The sequence below is a fragment of the Typopeltis vanoorti genome, chromosome 12, assembly GCF_054136105.1.
Source record: "Typopeltis vanoorti isolate ZY-2024b chromosome 12, IOZ_Tvanoo_1.0, whole genome shotgun sequence".
NCBI lineage: Eukaryota > Metazoa > Arthropoda > Arachnida > Uropygi > Thelyphonidae > Typopeltis > Typopeltis vanoorti.
In genome coordinates, this window is record NC_143560.1 from 25,224,636 (window position 1) to 25,246,508 (window position 21,873).

General features: G+C 35.8%; 1 protein-coding gene across 3 annotated transcripts in view; it reads left to right on the plus strand.

The window, feature by feature from the left end:
- LOC150100638 (uncharacterized) overlaps positions 1 to 21,873 on the plus strand; it is a 296,632-nt gene that overhangs the window by 23,295 nt on the left and 251,464 nt on the right. The gene's annotated exons all lie outside the window — the stretch shown is intronic.

A 21,873-nucleotide genomic window follows, 5' to 3' on the forward strand; every position in this document is an offset into this window, starting at 1 on the left:
TTCAACCCACCTTCATGCCCTCTCTTGCCCATGTCAATTTTGGTTCTAACACTAATTATCTCCCAGTTTGTTTTTGTCCATGCAATATAAGATTAGCTTTGCATACACTTGAATACTGTATACCTTTTGATATCTTCATTATTAATATGGTTCTGCTGTTTAAAAAATAAATTTAATTATCTTAGTAAAATTTCGCTGGTTTTTAATCCAGCATCTTCAGACCACAAATTATACGACACTTGACTAAAACTCGACAAGCACATGACACTCGACTAAATCATTGTAGAAACAGTTCAAATTGTAACTGAAAAAGAACTAATGTCCTAACATGACACCTTCTATGGGCTAGATAACTATAAAATTAACAAGTCAGACTATCTAGTCTCCCAATGTGAGCAAAAGATCTTTGGCAAATTTAATATATCCATACTTGTTGAGGTTGGAGGATTGTTTAATAGCCAATGCCAATTATTTTTTAATTTACCAATTCAAATTATTATAGAATTACATATGTACCACAGTAAAAAAATTGATTTATTATACAGATCTTTCATCTTGCATATTGTAAGACATCATCAGAGAACAACCATTTCGTTCAAAGTTATACCATAAATTAAAGATGCCAAGAAATTATATTCCTGGTTTCATCCTATAGAATTACATACGTACCACAGTAAAAAAATTGATTTATTATACAGATATTTCATCTTGCATATTGTAAGACATCATCAGAGAACAACCATTTTGTTCAAAGTTATACCATAAATTAAAGATGCCAAGAAATTATATTCCTTGTTTCATCCTTTATCCAAGTGTAAGCAAACCAAAGTTTGCACTTTCAGTAACTTCACGACTTGGCTACTATTGCATATAGAGGCTAATGACTTCACATCAGTTGCTTAGTATCCCATAATGCAAGTCACATATCCTTATTGTGACTTGCATTATGCGTGTCCATTAATGCAAGTGACTTGCAACATGTATAATGCTATGCATTATGGGAAGGGCCACTATCCAGACTGATTTCCACCTTTATTCAGGTCTCATCAGTGGGAGCCAGACCTAGAAGAGATACCAAGGTTGAATTAAAGCATAAGTCATCTCTAAATATAACTAGTTCAGTCATGAAGTTACTTCACACTTTGTTTGCTTACACTTGGATAAAGGATGAAACCAAGAATATAATTTCTTGGCATTTTTAATTTTTTAGTATAACCAAGTGAAAAAACTTTCATCTATCTCTAATCCAGAGTATTTTGTAATAAGGTATGACTCCGTTTGTCTACTTGTATACGGGAAATATATGATTTCTGCATCGCTTCAACATTGGTATCTCTTCTAGGTCTGGCTCCCACTGAGACCTTAATAAAGGTGGAAACTGGTGTGGGTAGTTGCTCTTCCCATAATGCATAACATTATACATATCCATAAGGATATGTGCCTTACATTATAGGATACTAAGCAATTGATATGAAATCATTACCCTCTGTATATAAGTAGCCCAGTCGTGAAGTTACTTCATGCACAAACGTTTTGTTTACATTTCAAGGATGTAACCAAAAATATAATTTCTTGGCATCTTTATTTTATAATTTAGAGAACAACATTAAGGAATTTAAATAAAAGAAACAGTAGAGCACATGCATTACATTGGAATTTCGCTATTTATGCAATTGCATTTTCATTGGTTACAAACTTGGGCTGAAAATAAAATTAAATTGGAAAATTTTAAGTTTAAAAAAAATATATCGAATACTGTTTATTTAATACAGTTAAGGATGACAATTTCCCACATCTTAGGAATGGTGAATCAGTCATATGATTGAGGTTAGGTAGATGAAGTAGGACTTCAGCACTTTCCTTGTATAAGTGTTCATGTTTATACATGGATCTATGTAACAGATTGGCATTTTCCCATTGGATCCTGTGGCTGGTGTTTTCAGTCCCATGCTGTGCTAGGCCAGATTTGTGAGGCCAGATGTGGTCTTGATCTTCAGAGATGTATTTGTTGACAGATCTTCCTGTTTGTCTGTAGTAAGACAAGTTATATGAATATGGTACTTCATATATGTCTGATATCATTAAAGATGAGAGTTTGTCTTTTGGAGAAGACAACAGATTATGAATCTGTTGATGGGTTTGTAGGCAGCAATGAGTTTATATTTTCTCATAGTTTTTGCCACTCGTTCGGGCATTTCTTTAATATATGATATAGGGGTCCTGTGGACTTCTTGTGTAGGCTGCTGTATAGAAGGGTTGTTAATTATTTTCTGTGTTATTCTTGAATTGTGTATCCATTTAGTAGAGCTGTTTGCTTGATAGTTTTCAATTCTTGTTTAAGAGATCCTTCAAAAAATAAATCTTGTGTGCATGAGACATTTTTGAGATGGATGGTAAGCTGATGTATTGTGTATATAGTGACCTGTAAAAGTTTGTTTTCAATAGACCGATGTGGAAATGGATCCATCTTGTTCCTGTTTGATGTGTAATTTTTGGAAATGAAATTCCTGTTGATTCTTTTTCTAGCATGAACTTAATATGAGAAGGTAGGGTGTTGATTTTTTTTGTAGAAATGGAGTTCTGGTTCTATGTGACTCCAGTTCCTGTTATGTCTTGCAGTTCCAGCCTGCAAGACATCATCTATGTACTGCAACCAGATTGATTGATTGATTGTTTTGTGTTAAGAGAGAAGATTCTAACCTAGCCAATTTTTATGTCAAACACTTGGAAGAAAGAATTTTCAGAGATTGTTCAGAGCAGTTTAACTCTTAACTATAAAATAAAAAATCAGTCTAATTCTAAATCTCCTTTCCATCTGCCTGGGAACTTAATCTGCCTGTGTTCAGTTTTAGGATAACATTTAATTATTTAATGAACTACATGGTTCAATAAAAATAGAATGTTGAGTGAATATCAGACACAAGACTGAAGATTATGAGGCATGTAAGACTGAGAAACAGTATTAGACAGAAGGATGATCAAGAGCAGGTGCGAATATTCCAGGTGTGTGGTGCTCATCCACTGAATAGCAGTATCACCTATATTATACTTTTGCTTTTATTCCCTTTAAAGACTCCAAATTGTTTCCAGACTTCACATGATTCCTAAAAGTAAACACAATATACTAATGCTTCATGAAGAGAACACTTTTTGATACGTAAACATTGCATCACATTCACGTTAATAGCCTGGGTATGCGTTCAAAATACACATATCTTTGAGCCCTTTGAAAAGATGTACAGATGGTGCAGCGGGTCAAATTCTTAGCATTCTAGTAGTTTTAAACTGCTCAGAAGGCGAGGTAAGGTAAGCTCTGAGACAGCAGCACCTAGAGACTATGATTGGTTATTGTGTCAACCAATCCAATTGAACGTTGTCATTTGTCATTAGTTGCTGTTTTTGTTTTCTGAGTTTCATCTGTTTTGCGTGTGTGAACTGAAATGGTAGGCAAGTTTTTATATATAATATAGACAAGTTTTTAATATATAATTTTCGATAAATTTATAACTTTTTAGCCCATATTTGTAATGGGAAACAGTATTGTAGTTGAAGGAGGTAAGCTTTGTCCTCCTCTTCCAAATTTTACACCTCGGAGTAATTGAAATATACCAATATCTTAATATACCAGTGTCTTAATATCTTAAAACAAACGCATTGTTCTCCACCCTATGCAATTTGGTTACGATTAATTGACAAATTAAAGTACTCAAAGCTATCCTACAGTTAATTGCATTGAACCAATTAAGATGAGCACTGATGTGCTATACACTCTTAAAACTTTCATTCATCGATAAAAATGCAATCATTTGGTCAAACTCACGTGAATTTTGTAGTGCGGGTTGCATAAGCCACGACAGCACACCCAACCGAAATGGGCACACAATGCCACAAATGAAGAGGATCTGATGGGGCAAAAGTGAAATTGATTGCTGATACAAAAGAATGTGATTGTAGAAATGCAGCAGTTGAATGAGTTGGTTAAGATGAGAAACAAGGAGTCTCATTTACATAGACTATTTGTAGACATGAACAGGATAGTGCAAAAGAATAAAATGAAAGATAATAGAGAAAAAAAAAAAAGATACTGAATGACTCAAAAATTGTGGCAATGAGAGAGTGCAAGGTTTATTTTCTGGAGTAGGGGATAAGCAGAGCAATAGATGCTTTGGATATAAGGAGTAAATGTACGAGGGAGTTGGTGTTGGTAGAATGAATGATTTAGTTGGGTATAGAGAGAGTGAATGTGAAGATAGATGTCAGCAGATTATTGAGAAGAGTGAAAGACAATGGTGTTGGTAGGAAGGGTAGTTGGTGTGTCGTCAAGGTATGACAGTGATGAATTGTGATGATCAAAAATCATGAATGGTATGCTAGCAGAGCTGTGTGAGGAGAAAGGGATGCAGGAGAAAGATTGATCGATCAGTTAGAGGGATTTTTGCTAGAAGAAAGTATGAGTAACATGAACAGATAATCGGAGAAAGTCAGAAGTAATGAGAAAGAGTGGAAGAACAAGTGAGACTGAAGTGGTTGTGGAGGAGAGAATAGTGTAAGAAATGAGATCAAGAATACAAATTGGACAGAGCCTAGAGGAAAAGGTGAGTCAGTGAGAGAGAGGGAGAGAGAAAATATAAGGAGAGTAGATTCTGTAAGCAGTAATGAATATATCTATAGGATAGTCATCTTAGGAATGGGATAGTATGGGATGCTTAGAAAGTAATGGAGTCTGGAAAGATATGATATAAAAGGTTATAAAGGTGAGTGAACAGGAATAAGGTTGAGGTCACAGATGAAGGGGGTGGCATGGATAGGACTGGTTAGAGACAGAGAATTGCTGTGCTTATTTTCAAATGCCAGGAGTATCAGAAATATGGGAAATACGGTTGGATGAGAACGTCCTGACAGTTATAGATATGTTAGGGAATGATGTTTTTAATGAGGATAGGAAAGGCAGCAAGAGAGGGGAGAAGTGCTATTGATGATACAGGGGAATTATGTCTATGCAAAGTTGAGATGCAAAGGGAAAATAGTTGCAATTGTTTTGAACCACTATGGTGTGAGGTGGTGAATAAAAGGATGAGATATTTAGTAGGATGTTGCTGTAGGCCAGGGAATGTGGTAGGTGGAGACAATGTATAGGCAAATTGGCTTAGTGAGCAAGAGAAGGGTGGTCATTTTGGGTGAGGTTTATTATGATAATATTGATTGGAATGAAGCGATAGTATCAGAGAATGTGAAGAAACGATTTCTTGAGTTTGTGAGGAACAACTGTCTTAAGCAATATGTACTGGAGAGCACATCAGGATAAGGACTTGGATCTAATCACCCACATCACAGAATGTGATGTGGGTGATTATGTGATTTTTTTTTTTATACTTAAGTACTTTCTAATTGTAAGTATAAGTATTTTTTCAAAATATTAATAATTTCATAACTTCATTATTTTTTCTTATCATTTTTATTCACTCAGGTATACTACATACAAAAGAAACAAATAAAAATTATTACAAACAAAAATTATTGATTTTACACTATAATTTTAATTTAATCAGTTATAATTTAGATTTAATTTTAAATCTGCAAAAGCTTTTATTATTTCACTAATGTCTATTTTCTGAGAAATGGTGCTCTCCTTGCACCATTAAAACCATAAAATTATCATCACAAAGAGGAAATTTACAAGAAACATAAAGACTAATGCTAGCTTGATATTAGTTTAATTTAATTAACATTTAATTTTTTAAATGTTGCTGTACTGCAGATTTGATTTTAGCATGTACTAAAAAAATAAACTGAAGTCTGAAAACCACAGTTTACTGCAGAATAAGTAAATCCCTTAGAGAACATAAAATCTTTAACCAAAATGAATAAATGGTAAATTTAATATATCTAATACTTCATTTACAGATATTTAGGATTTTATTATATTATGACAGTTATTTATTCCAATTATTTTAACATGATTGTTGGGCCTTTTTGGAATGTGGTCATATAGCATAAGGATTGTAAGTCCTTTTACATTAGCAGTTACAACATCAGATTCTTGTAAAAAAAACAATTTTTCATCTAAAATTGTTGAAAATTTTCTTCAACAATTTATAAGCAACTTGTTCAAACTGGAACTTTCATCCATATGAATTCTATCACTTTTTAAAAACTAGGCTAGTGATAATCTAAATATTGAATGCAATCCACAGCTTTTCAAGTCAAATGTGAACAAGTTCATTATTGCTTATCCACAGTACTGGTATACTATAGGTTGACCAACCAATTTATTATCTTTTTTAGAGATTAATGTTTATTAATGATTAATTTACTGTAGTTAAAGTAGTCTGAGGAAAGGCATTGTTGGCAGTTCTCTTACCACAATGAGAGAATTGTGGTGGGAAATATTCAGAAGGAATGCAATTATAGAGTAGATGATATTCGAACCAGAAATAACACATTCGGCTGGCAAACTTCCCATTGGGAAATGTCACCCCTTATCCATAAGGGTTCAAGAAGGTCTAAAATCTGTTAAGAAACTTCATTCAGAGAATATTCCTGTGGAAACTGTATAAAGAAGCATTAAAAAAGAAAAAAATTGGGGATAACTATTTTATACAAAAACCAGCTGGGAAAATACCTTTTTATGGTTACTCACCATAAAACCTTAAATTATTTAAGGGAGTGTGTGGTGGTGGTGGGTGGGGGGCAATATCTGAGTAGGAACTTCCTAGTGTTCCAGATGAGACTTGCTCTAAATTGAATCAAGCAGTGGCAGCTATAAGAAGAATCCTTGTACACAGGGATGGTAATCTTGTTCTAATGAGGAACACCATCCTTACATTTAACACTGCTACTCAAGCTCCAGCATATTTCATCCAAAATCTTTTGCAATGTTCCAAGTGCCAGAAATATGATCATGAGAAGGAGACAAGATTGTAGCATCTAATGAGATGCATTATCTTCTAATGAGTACCTCAGACTGAATATGATCCCTTTTAAATGAAAATTCTCTTTGAAAAAAAAAAAAAAAAAAAGTCACGAGCACCAAAGGCCTCAGATATACAAAAAAAAATATTTCGGTATTCACAAAGGAATCCAAAATTATAAAAATTCCTGGTGTGGTGTCTTGTGATAGATTATAATTTGAAGACTTGAATATGTTTCCTGAGGAGATGAACACGCACCATCCACAATTCCCCCAAAAAAGGAAAAATCCAAGATTAACAAAAAAAAACCATTGGTATTAAGAGTAAACTAAAACCAGTAAGAAAACTAAAGCTGCAATATTTACAATTAATTCAATTTTAACAGCTAAATTTGTTGTTGAGATAAAATCAGACACATAATGATGGCACAGGTCAGGATGGAGTATCAGATGGCCTCAAAACAAAACTGAATAAAACTTATTGACATAAAAACTATCAGTAAAGCAGATAAGGAATATTTTAATTGTATAATTATTAAACAATACACATGAACAGTACGACAAACCAAATAATAAGGCAATATTTTAAAATAATGATCAATAAGATTGTTCAACAAGAATGTTAGTGAATTTTCCATTAGTTTACATCAGTATTGATAAAACTTCTCAGAACCTCTACAGAATGAGAAAACTCAGTGGGAAATGTGGAATCCTTCTTTCCACATTTCCCACCGAGTTTAGTCTAAAGAGTTTAGTTAAAGTCTATCATTCTTTAAACTCATTCATCATCTGCACTCTTCTTGCTCCTTCAGGGAATGCAGTGCAAGTAGTGCAGATAGAGTAGAGACCAGACCACACCTATGCAACTGTGTACTGATCTGGTAGTCTGAATCATGAAGAGTGAGAAGATTTTAGAGAGTATAACAGAGGCAAAGAACAAGATGATATTGGAAATTGGAATGCTGGCATTGAGGTATTCCTCAATGCCATTCCTTACAAGTTATTCCAAACTGCCACTGCCCTCCCATGGAAGGAGAAAAAAAAAACACTTTTTTGCATATTATCCTGGAATGGTACTTTAAAAAAAAAATAAAATAAAAATGTCTGAACATCCATCTGGAAAGTATCTCTCTCTCTCTCACACTGTAAATATATTAATCATATCATCATAATAAATTTAGTTTAATCCTTTATCCAAGTGTGAGCAAACAAAGTTTGTGCCTGAAAGTATCTTCAGGACTGGGTTAAGGTGGTACAACATGGTGTTGTACCACCTTAACCCAGTCCTGAAGATACTTTCAGGTGCAAACTTTGTTTGCTCACACTTGGATAAAGGATTAAACTAAATTTATTATAGTCTAACCAAGTGAAAAATAAACTTTCAATAATCATATCATCCTTTCTTCTATTGACCAAACTTTACAAATTACACATTCTCCATCTATCCTCAATGCCAGCATTCCAATTTCCAATCTCATCTTGATCTTTGCCTCTGTTGTACTCTCTGAAATCTCCTTACTCTTCACGATCCAGACTACCAGATCAGTACACAGTTGTATAGGTGTGGTCTCTACTCTGTCTGCTCTACTTGCACTGCATTCCCTGAATCTACAGTTAACCCAGGATCCCTTGCCTCCTCCACTTCCAGTACTGCCAGCTATGAGTGTACTGCTTTATCTGTGAATCTCAATGCTTTAATATATCTTACACTTTAGCAACATTAAATTAGCAACCCCTGATATTCACATCAACCTATTGAAAGTTGCAAAGGTGGGTTCCATAAGTTTCTGGCATCACTGACTTTTAGAGGTGAGAGAAAGAAAACAACTGTCGCTTTTCAGCATAATCTCCTTTTACTTCAACACACTTTTCACATCTTTGAATTAACATTTCTATGCCCTTGAAAAAATAGTCTGTACCTTTGCAAAATGGCCTCAAAATGCATCTTTTACCTCATTGTCATCTGCAAATTTTCTTCCTCAAAGGTCTTATTTCAGTTTCGAGAAGAGGTAGTAGTCACTGGGTGCTAGATCTGGGCTTATAGGGTGGATGTTCAATCTCCTGGAAGCCACATTCCTTCACTGCAGCCTTCGCAACAATATCCATATGGACTGGAGCATTGTCATGAAACAGGTGAACACTATGACTCAGCATTCCTTGTCTCTTCTCCTTTGTGGTGTTGCACAGTTTGTGCAGGAGTGAAGTATAATATTCTGCATTCATGGTAGTATTCCTTTCCTTGAAGTCCATGAAGAGAATTCTCCAGCAATCCCAAACTCTCCCTTTCTCTGATTCTCTTGGTAAAGCTCTAAAAACTTGCAGGTCACACGATGCTCCTTCTGAATTGAAGAGAGAAATTGGAGCACCCACTTTGCGCTGATCTTCATGTGAAGCTTCTTGTGAATGATGCAAAAGACTGTTATAGAGTCCCAACCTTGCTAAGATTTCTTTCATCTTTAGCCATCTGTCATTGAGCAGTTCCTGCTGAACAAGACAGATATTTTCTCAGTTATCACTTCCACAGGCTCATCACGAGGATCATCTTCGATGCTCCCTTCCTAGGCAAAACTGTTTAGCCTGTTCCTTCATGGTGGAATATGAAGGAAAAACTTCCTCATAAACAGCATCCAATTGCTGTTTGATAGCACTTGGAGAAAGCTCTGCTTTGGTGAAAAATTTTTATCACAGCATGGTACTCAATTTTTAACATTGCAGCCACTTGGCATGCCATATGTTAGTCAAAGGAGTGCCTCCAACTGAATGACGCAGGTAGAGAGTTGAAACTGGTGCACTAACCTCCCCATTGATGGTGCTATTTGTCACACATGGCATTTTAAAATTGGTGTGAATTTTGTATGTTAGGCTGGAAACTTCTGAAACCTCCCTTGTACATAAAGTGCATTTGTGTACAAGGGAGGTTTCTCAGCTTTGCATTGCTCACAAATTACTAAATATTTTCTTACAATCTCTTATCAGCCACTCTTGTTACTTTATAATAAAATCTAAATTACTTCAGTACTTATAAAAACGTAAGCTGTAAATCAAACAATACCTGCATATGTGCTTGGTACATGTGTACCAAGGTGGAAAGATGTTTTGGGGTATAAATATGTTATATGTTTTGAAATACTGTAATTCTTTAATAATGGTCTTGGCAAAAGATGGCAAAGGGATGTATAATTTTTTCACCCAAAAATTGTCGGAATAAGTGAGACATGGTTGGAAGAGGATGACATCCTGACAGGAATAGAGATGGAAGGGTATGATGTGTTTCGTGAAGACAGAAGGGGTAAAAAGGAAGGGGGATGCTATTGATGATAGAGAAAGAATTATGTTTATATAAAGTAAAGATGCAAGAGGGAAATAGTGCCAGTGGTTTTGAGGCAGTATGGTGTGAGATAGTGATGAATGGAATCAAATACTTGGTGAGATGTTGTTATAGACCAGGTAATGTGGATGGTGGTGATAATGAAATGTACAATCAAATTAGCCAAGTAAATAAGAAAAGGGTGATCATTATTGGTGATTTTAATTATGGCAATATAGACTGGAATGATGAGATAGCAACTGGAAGTAAAGAAAATGAGTTTCTTGAGTTTTTGACGGATAACTACCTCAGCAGTATGTAACAGAGGGCACACGAGGATTAAGGGTCTTGGATTTGGTCATCTCATCAGAGGATATAATTATAAATGAGGTGTCAACTCATCCACCAATTGGTGAGAGTGACCATGAGGTGATTACCAGCAGTGCGAGGACCTCTGTGAGAAAAGGGTATATGTGGAACTACAAGGGGTGGGAGGGATTATGAAGAGCTCAGGAGACAGCTTGCGGGTGTAGCGTGGAATGAGGAGTTAGCTGGAAAAGAGATCAGTGCAGCTTGGGGGATTTTTAAAAACTGTTTAGTAGATGCAATGTCTAAATTTATTCCAAGGGTGAGAAGGTTAAATAAGGTGGGTGTGAGATGGATGAATAAAGAGATTAAGCATGCGATACAGAGAAAAAGGGCATTGTGGAGGCAGCATAAGAGAAGTGGAAATAACCAATTTCATGAGGTCTACAAAGACCAGGCAAGGAGGGTGACTTAGTTGGTGAGGGTAGCTAAAAGAGAGTATGAACAGCAGTTGGCTAATGAAGCCAAAAAGAATCCTAAGGAATTCTTAGGATTCTTTTTGTAGAATCCTAAGAATCGATATGTAGCCAGCAAAAGAAAGAATAATTATGAAAGGATGACATTGATTGGAGAAAATGGTATAAAGACGGCTGATGCAAAATCTGTGGTGGAGATAATTAATGAACAGTTCATAAAGATCTTTCAATCTTGTGAATGTGACTTCATGGAGGGATTGAGAGCAGTTGATGGGGAGGAGAGACTGACTGTAGGTGAGCAAGAGGTGTATGGGGAGTTGAATAAACTAGATGTTAATAAGGCTCTGGGACTTGATAATATATCGCCACGTATTCTGAAAGAATGTGCCAGGGAGTTGACACCTGCATTGACATATTTTTTTAATATGAGTCTTGCACACAGTCAAGTTCCTAAGGAGTGGAAGGAGGGCAAGATTATGCCACTTCATAAAGGAGATGATCGAACTCAAGCATCAAACTATAGGCCTCTGTGTGTGTGTCAGGTGTTGTGGTTAAGTTGTTGGAGAAGCTTGTGAGAACTAGGATCCAGAGTTGGGTTGATAACAATGCTATTATCTTTGATGGACAGCATGGATTTGTTAAAGGGAGGTCATGTTTTAGTAATCTACTTACTTATTACAATAAAGTGACTGCTTCCTTGGACAGAGGAAAAGGATTCTCAGTAATATACTTGGATTTTGCAAAGGCTTTTGATAGAGTACATCATGATAGGTTGACAGTCAAACTGGAGCAGATGGGGTTGGATATTAGATTGGTGCATTGGATTGGAGACTGGCTATCTGATAGGTATCAACAAGTTGTGTATGGGGGTAGTGATATCCAGGAATATTAAAGTTACTAGTGGTGTGCCTCAGGGGTCTGTTTTAGGTCCATTACTGTTTAACTTGTATATTAATGATATAGGTGAAGATTTGGCCTGAGATATTCAGTTGTTTGCAGATGATGCAAAGTTGGAACGAACCATGAAGTGTAGTGAAGATGTTGTGGCCTTACAGGAAGACTTGAATAGATTGAGTGATTGGGCACGGAAATGGGGATGTGAATTCAATGTTGCAAAATGTAAGGTTTTAAAATTTGGAAAACAAAGATGGGATGCAGAATTTATGCTTGGTGAGAATATATTGTTGGAAGTAGAGGAAATAAGAGATCTGGGGGTGATAGTGGATAAGGATCTAAAATTTAGGGGACACATTGCCAAAATTGTGAAGACAACACAAAGGCTTCTGGGAATGATGCGGAGGACACTGACATGTAGAAGTAGGGATATTCTTGTTCCATTGTATAAGGCGTTGATTAGGCCACACATGGACTATTATGCCCAGATTAGGTCACTGGGGTTTCAGAAGGATGAAGAGATGTTGGAAAGGGTCCAAAGGAGACTGACAAAGGTAGTTTCTGACCTCTGGAATGTTGAGTATGAGGAAAGATTGAGAAGATGTAATTTGCAGAGTGGTGGACAGGAGGAAGAGGGGAGATATGATAGAGACCTACAAGTTGGTAAGGGGTTGTTATAGGATCAATGCTGGAGAAGTTTTACAGAGAATAGTGGGAGAACCAGAGGTCATCCCTGGAAACTGTATAAAGAGGGTGTGAGTAGGGGAGTGAGAGGCAGGTTTTTTTCGTGCAGAGTTGTGAATGATTGGAATGCCTTGCCTGAGAATGTGGTGTATGCAAAGAGTTTGAATGTGTTTAAAACACGGTATGATGAGCTGTGTGTGTGATAAAATGACCTCCCAGATGAGTCTTTGACTCCATGAGGTCTTGGGGGTGGTAATAATAATAATAGTTTGATGGGTTCTATGCAAGTTTTCTTGACATATAAAAAACTTGGCTGCATGGGGATGATCTAACATGGATTTTATTTTGATATTTAGATATTGTAGAAGACAGTTGCTAGTGCATTTTGATAGGAAATTTAGATTTAGAAACTAATGTAGATATTGGGCTAGTGGATTGGCAGTCTAATAGACACCAAAGAGATATGTATAATGAAGTAGTTATCAAGAAGGCAGAAAGTCTTACAAGGAGTATACCACAAGACTCAGTAACGGGGCTATTAATATTCAACCTTTATGTTAGCATGATGGTTCATCAATTAATTTTGACAGATTTGGAATAGATGATGTCTAAATGCACCAGTTATAATTTCCTCGTGGCAATTTGAACTGGTTAGTATGCAATCATCAAAGAGCATTATTCTAGCAGAGGCATAAACTTGTGATGCATAATAATATTGATGAGATAAATGCACTATAAAGACAATGCAAAGAATGTTCACTTTTTGCATGACTTATCTCTTGGTTGGCATGTGTAGGTTAGAAATGTTAATTTTTTATAGAATGAGTCCCAAGAATTATGCTTCTGCAACTGGGACTGCTGTTTGTCCTATCTTAGTTCTAGATCAGGGATCTGAAGATTGTTTGTGGCAAACGGTCACGCAACTAGAGCAAGTGGTTCCAATTCCTTCCTCTTCCTTGACAGTTTTTCTAAAACCATTTTATCTTTCTAGTCTCTTATCCTGTTAACTTTATTTTCTGCTCTCTTTTATTATCATATCTCATTTAATTTAATTTTTACTTAATTTAATTTACTTCATTTTAATTTTTACATTTTCTTTCATTTTTCTGTTATTTTTACATTTTATTACAATTTTATTTTTACATTTTATTACAATTTTATCATTATTTCATATTCTAGTTTTATTTATTTTTATGGCTTACTTCAATTTGTTCCATGTAACAATGAGTTTGAGTCTATCTGGTGTGAAGTGGAGGTGTTAAGAATGAACTATGTGGTGGGGTGTTGCTAAAGACCTATCGACTCAGTTTCAGGGCACAAATAAATGCATCGCCAATTTAGCCTTTTGGGTACCAAATGAGTGATCATTATGTGTGATTTTAATTTTCCAAACATTGATTGGGTAGAAGAGAAATCTCGTGATAAGAAAGAAGAGGAATTTATTGAATTGTTGCGAGACAACTTTCTCAAGCAACATGAACTCGAGGTCAAAGAGTGTTTAATTTGCTCATAGCATCAGAAGGGGTGTCTGTCATGAATATGGCTATTTTACCACCAGTTGATGACAGTGATCATGCTGTGTTTTCTTGGAAAGTATCTAATTGTGTTGATGCTCTGATTAGAACAGGTTACACACTAAACTACAAAATTGGAAATTATGGCTAACTTAGGAGAATGCTATCTTTGGTCCCATGGTATCAGTTACTGAATGGGAAAAATTTCAGCAGTGCATGGGAATCTTTGAAAAAGTGCTTAAATGAGGCAGTATCTGAATGTATTAGTGTTCTAAGAATAAATAGGTTGGGAGTGAAATGGAAGTGCAACCTTATTAAGTAAGAGGTCCACAAGAAGAAGATGATGTGGAAAGAATATTGTGAGAATAAGAGTGAGAGGAGTTATGAAATATATAAAGCTCAGGCCAGAAAAGTAACGAGTATTATGAAGAAATTTCTATTCAAGATAAAGCCAATCAAAAAGAATTTTATCATTATGCCGCAAGCAAAAGAAAGAATGAATGTGAAAGAATAACTTTATTGAATGCAGATGGTACTCAAGTGTCAGAAGCTAATGAGATTGTTCAATTAATGAATGCTAACTTTACTAAGATATATCAACCAGGTGTAAGTAACATGGTGCACAGTGCTACTGCTACATTGGATGAAGAGTTAGAGGTTCATGAAAATGAGGTTAAAGAGTTGCATAACCTGGATAAGAATTTGTCTATAGGGACAGATGAAATGTAAGAAATGTTCAGCCGAATTGGCTAGGCCTTTCACATGTTTGTATTACTTGAGTCTCAGTTCAGGAATGGAAGGAATGTATGATAGTTTTATTGTATAAGGGTGGTGCAAAAACTGATGTCTAACTATTGACCTATCAGTATCTCTGGTGTGGTAATGAAGATTTTAGAGAAGTTGATAAGAACTCTCATACAGAAATAGGTAGACAAACATACTATGCTTTGCAAGGAACAGCATGGGTTTACTAAAGGAAGGTCATGTTTTAGCAATTTTCTCATATTTTATAACAATGTTATGGCCAAGTTGGCTAAAGGGAATGGATACACTGATAATGTTGGATTTTTCTAAGGCATTTGATAGGATACCACACAAAAGGCTATCACATAAACTGGAGAATATGGGATTGGAATATAAACTCTTGACTTGGATCAGGGGATGGTTGACAGACAGATATCAGAAAGTGGTATTATGGTGGCTTACCTCAGGGTTCATTATTCATGGGCCATTATTGTTCAATCTATACATTAATGACATCATGCAGGGTCTAACATCAGATCTGCAATTGTTTGCGAATGATGCAAAGATAGGCAAGGCAGTCAGGGATGCTACTGATATTCAGCACTTACAAAATGATTTGAATAAGCTGGTAATTTGGGCAAACGAAAATGGCTGTCAGTTTAATATTATTAAGTGTAAAGTTATGAGCTATGAGTGATTAGAGTTCCAGTGGCATATTATATTAGCGGGGTTATGCTACAAGAAACTAAGAGGCAAAGGATCTTGGCGTATTGGTGGATAGGAATTTGAAGTTCAAAGTTCACATGGCAAAAGTTGCAAATACAACTCAGGGGAAAATTGCAGTGGTAAAGCAAACCTTGACATGTAAGGATAAGGAAGTCATTTTGCCTCTTTATAAGGCTTTGATAAAACCACACCTGGATTCTTGTGTAGAGGCTTAAGTGCTGTGAGGACATTATGTTGGAGGTTTAATGGATTTTTTACAACACTCAGAAAGAATTAAATTAGAATTTAATACTCCTATATTTCGTCTTAGTCACTAGGACATCTACGGGGATTACAAAAACAATTAATGTAACATGCACACAAAAACTTACAATACTAAGCCCAACCACGTGGGTGACACTAAAGTCCTATCTAGGTGGAGCACCCTCTATGGGCGGTAGTAGGTGGCCTGGAATGTAAGGTGGGACCTCTGGTGATGAGTGTTTCCCAAATCTTCGGAAGCTTAATGCAACCACAGCAAATTCAAGAAAGAGAGACTTTTCTTAGAAGCAGCAGCAGCTCTCAGAAACCAACCAAATCTTAACAAATACGGTTGCATTAAGCTTCCGAAGATTCTTGCTACCCTTATCCGTTCTACGAAAGATCAGCTCCCCCCTCTCTCTCTGCCTGGAGTTTACAAAGTACCCTGTTCCTGTAAGCTTGCGTACTTTGGACAGACAGGCAGATCAGCATCCATCCGCCTGGAGGAACACAAGTCGTACATCGTTAAACACAACTATGGCCATTCAGGCTTGGCTGACCATGTTTTGGACACCACCCACAGAGTATCATGGAAGAAAACCACCATGCTCCACCACAGCAAATTCAAGAAAGAGAGACTTTTCTTAGAAGCAGCAGCAGCTCTCAGAAACCAACCAAATCCTAACAAATACGGTTGCATTAAGCTTCCGAAGATTTGGGAAACACTCATCACCAGAGGTCCCACCTTACATTCCAGGCCACCTACTACCGCCCATAGAGGGCGCTCCACCTAGATAGGACTTTAGTGTCACCCACGTGGTTGGGCTTAGTATTGTAAGTTTTTGTGTGCATGTTACATTAATTATTTTTGTAATCCCCGTAGATGTCCTAGTGACTAGGACGAAATATAGGAGTATTAAATTCTAATTTAATTCTTTCTGAGTGTTGTAAAAAATCCATTAAACCTCCAACATAATAAACACACCTAGATTATTGTGTGCGGATTTGGTCTCTCAGATTCCAAGGGGATAAAAAAACTGTGGAAAGGGTACAAAGATTATGAGATTTAGATTATGAGCACAGATTGCGATATAGAATAGCGTCTGATTAAATTTTTCATTATATGGAAGGTGGGGAGAGAACACGGGGCATCCATGGAAGTTGAGTTTTTTTTATAGAGCTAGGTTTTTTCCTCAGAGCAGTGGTGAGTGGCTAATTTGCCTTTAGGGGTAGTGAGCGCATAGTGTGAATGAATTTAAAGGAAGGTATGACAGCTGGTTTGGATGATTTATAGCCTCTCTCGATGAGTCTTTGACTCCTTGGAGGTCTTAGATAATAATAATAATTTTTCTTAACTTAATTTTTTTTCTAAATCCTCATTGTCCTTATTTTACCCTGCTTTGCATGCTTTACCTTTATTACCCCTTTCATGTTTACTTTAATTAAAGCTTATATTACTCTTTTCTTAAATTATATTTCCACAGTGCCTTTCTTATTAGAGCACAATGTAACCAGCCTAACAACAATAATAACCCAAATGTGAACCACCTCGTACTTTGCTTTCCCGTAATGTACATCAATAATATTTTGAAAGACTCCTACCCTACTCGTAAGAAGATTTCACTATTATCTCTTTCTTGCTTGAGGAAATGTTTCTTCCAAGCCTTTGTCAAATCACATATACACCTAATAACTATTGTGAATGCATGGCCATGAAAATACACCATGATAGTCGGTATTCTCTGATGACTAATCCTTGAGTCACTTTCTGGATGCAAAAAAGACAAACTAACCTTTTGTCCCTCTTACCCATAATATAAAATCATAAAAATAAAAAATAAAAAAATTAAAGACAATAAAAAATCATAATATTAATTAAAAAAAAACACCATTGTCTGGCCTACAGAGGGATAGGAAAATCCTGTTTGGACTAGAACTATCCCCATAAACTCTACCTCCCCTTCAGGACAGAAGACTCATTTCATCTTGTCTTCTCTCATAAAGCCATAGCTTCATATGAGACTGCCAAGGAGGAAGATACCTGTTGCTGGAATAGTTGATCACGATCTGAATAAATAAGATAACGACAGTACTTAAGAAACAAGATAGCAAGCAACAAAGGAACCAGTGATGGATAGAGTGGTGGAAACTTGCTGAAACCACCCTACCTATGACTGTTAATGAATACAAAATTTTCTGTTTTTGGTGGATGAAATTCCAATACCACTGACAAAAAGGTACTAATTATGCAATTAGTAAAGCAGATCTAGTATTGGATCTGGAACAAACAATTGTCCTTCTCTGGTGAGAACTGAAACATTGGTACAAGATGGCCAGGGCTTGTTCTATCTTTTTCTGACCCCTCATGTTATATGAATGATGAAAGGTAATACAGTCAGTAATGTAGAGGATATTGAATATGGTAAGAGAATGGTGTTCTGTTATTGAGTTAATATTGATGGCAAAGAATGTGCTAGATTATTTGCTGTCAGTGTTAACACAGAACATTGTGGAACTCACTCTTGGAGAAAGGGTACGCTGACCACTTTTTCTAAGATCTTGCAAGCAGGCGACAGAACTATTGGATGATTATTCATTTGAATTTTTGATACCTTTGGAAAGGCAATAATAATTATCATTTGTCAGCAATCCAGAACTGCATTCTCACAAGAGATTCTGTTGTAAAGGAAGAGCAGTTGCTGCATGGAAGCCTTTGCTAGATGTTTGACCATCTCATAAAGGATGTCATCTAGTCCTTAAGCATTTGCTTGACAATGAAGCAAAGCAGTTTTTAGTTTTTCCTTGAACAGATAATTGTTTAGTTCTGGACTGTTCGAAGAGAACAAAATTAGATGCTATTCTGTTAAGGACAAGAATTCACAGTCATTGCTTGCTAGATATTGGGAATACATCTGTAGCTCTGTGGTGGATATATAGCTCTCTTCACTGAAACTGTTCTCCTTTTTAAGTATGAATCCTTTATCTACAGATTTAACAAGGCCCCATGTCTGGAAATCATGGAAACATGGTTTCTGGGCATGATGTGCGTTGTTAAATTTTATACCTCTACTGGTGACTCTTTTCTCCTCATTCATTCATTGAACAGGTGAACGCCTGTTGAGAAAATGTTATTCTTCTTTATCCAGAAGGGTTTGATAGGATTAGATCTAAAAAAAAAAAAAAATATGCTCAGGAGATGTACTGGTTGAAATATCTAAGAAACATTCAGTATAATTTCTCTATGTAATATCAGGTGAGAATAATAATTTCAGTAATTCCTCCTTCCCATAAAATTATAAAGTGTTTAAGTGGAGTGGAACCTCACTGATGTTTCAGATAAGGAGATTCACCTCTAATCTAAAGAACCACGTGACAGCCATGAGTCCTGATACACAGGGATGATAATCATGTACAACCAAGAATATCATTCCATTTAACATCTCTAAACCTCTAGCATAAATGTGTTTCAGATATTATGGAATTCGGTTGAAGAGAATTAGCATTTCAACTCAACTGTTGGTTTGTGCGATCTTTTGTTAATACCGCACACCAATCATATGCACTTTTTCATAGTTGCTGTATCTCTACTGGCCTACCATTGCTGTCTGTTTCGTGCTTTGCTTTTACTTCTCGTTAGTCATTTGTGAAGGATTGTGCATTACGTATCTCAAGTCTTGTAAATTACTGGTAATTTTTGCTTGAAATAATGGGAAAGAAGATTAAGCTATTCGGGTAGATGACTTTGATGATGCACACAAGGAAACTGTTCCCGATGCCAAAAGTAGCGATAGCAAATACGAGCTTCTTGGTAAGTCGCACCATTTTCAGTTTTTTTCTGAAAACTTTAGTTTCTGAAAATCCCTGCAAATATCTCGCACCATGATTTTTTAGCTTTCATTTTGGGAAAAAAGTGAGTTATATTCGAGTAAATACGGTAATTTTTTTAGCTTTCAAATTCTCAAGTATGGATCATTGATTAAAGACTAGATTTATAAAATGCACAAAAGAAAGCAATATAGCAGATACAAGTAGCTGTAAGCAACAAGAAAACATTGATATTGTATCTGGATCAAATGAAATTGATAAGGGTGTGTTGTCTGACATCTCTAAAGAACCAACTAGGAAGATGAAAAAACTTCGTAAGTTATGAACATATAAATTCAAATAAAATAGACATTTAGAATGAAATATACTTTATTTATTTATTATTTTGATAAGGGGGTACTTGGTAATAATGAAAATTTAAGAAGGGGTATGCAGATATCTGAAGTTTGAGAAACACTGCCTTAAGGGAATGTTTCCACTCAACACTCATACATATATATTGTGTGTGTGTCTGATTTTAGGATTGTAGATTTAAATTGATACAGCACTCTGTGAGATGTCATATTAAAAAGTTCTCCTGCATTCTCTATCAGTCAGTTCCAATCATGGCCATAGAATTATTTTAACCAAATGAAGTACAGAAGCAGAATAAACATAATGGAAGTTTGTATACTAAGTATATAAGGGACAAAGCCTCTGATTATTTAGTATACTGCATAGATTTTGCTAGGTTTTTTGAGGGAATGGTATCCATAAACTTTTAATAATTGTCATAATTAAATTGCAGTATTGCTAAAGTATGTGCATGTCTTCCTACTGGATCTACCTGTCTGGATCATGTAGATCCAGTAGATAGACATAGCATACAATATAGCTTGCATTTGTGTTTGATAGTGTGAGCTGCACTTTTGTGTGTCTCCCACTTTTTATTTGTAAACCTTTATAGTACATTTGTGCTGTGAGTGAGTTAAGGATTTTTTTCCTAATTTTTTATTTATTTATTTTTTTACATAGCCAAGGAATCCTGCTTGAGATACCAAAAAATGGAACCTTTTTAAGCCACTTCAAGTCTTCATTAAGTGAGGTGGTGGTCTCACACTGGATGACAAAATTCATCTTCCACCTAAAGACAGTCGCAAACATCTGTGGCTATGATGGGATTCAAACCCACAGCCTCTTGGTTGGAGAGTAGACAAGCTAACCACTCTTCCAACCAGGTCAGTAAATGTCGCACAATTGGAAGAACGATGGTATGTTGTGCCCTTGTTTGGAAATGACCAGAGTTTGATTCTCATTGTGATAAGTAGAATCTTTATATGGGCTTTTTCAGTCGAAAGTGAGTTAGCCAATCTCATATGGAGGTAGCAGGGTTCCCCCCTCCTGGAAACTGTTTTTGCATCCCACATGCAGGCATATTGCTCCAGAGAACATATGCAATGTACAGACAAATACTGTTGAGCATTGTGTGCATTTGGATTAAGTAGGAAATGGCAAGTTTGTGTGCAGTAGAGTAAAATGCTTCCCTTGACACATCCTTGGAGGTGTCACATAATAGTAAAAGTTAATTTCCAGAACTTTGAGTGTGAATTAATGGCCTCTATGAAAAAATATATTTTGAAACATTGGGGTTTTATTGTTAAATATTTAAAGTATTAACTAATGTAATTTATATGCTAAACCAATTTTGGATAGTACAGTGGGTTTAATAAATAAAACACCTGATATGCACAACCCAGAAATATCCATTTTATTATGGCTTTGCATTGTTATCACTTAATTGTAAACCATGTTCTCTGAAATGTTAATGCAGCAACATGTTAGTTTATCAGTAATTTCTAATCACTAGGATTTTTTTTTAATGTTATTATTTTAAGTATGATTGGTCTTTTTAAAATAAAATATTAAAATAGACATAACTGAATCTATTCCTGCATTTGGAATGCACCAAAATCCTCTCTAAATATGTTTGGTTCTGTCCAGAAGAGGACATTCCAGTTAATTGATGACCCATATGTCATAGACTCACTCCAGTCACCTTTTAAGACATTCCTTCTGCATTTTGCCTCTTTTGTAGGTATTTTCATACCTACAAACTGGCTGTTTGTAGGTATGAAAATGTTGAACTGGCTGCCACCATTCCTCCACTTTTCTTAAGCCTATAAAATACACAAGCAACTGCTGATCAATATTCATATGCTGTTCAGCTTCAAGTGTACTAAAACTTCTCTTTCATTCATTCATTGGAAC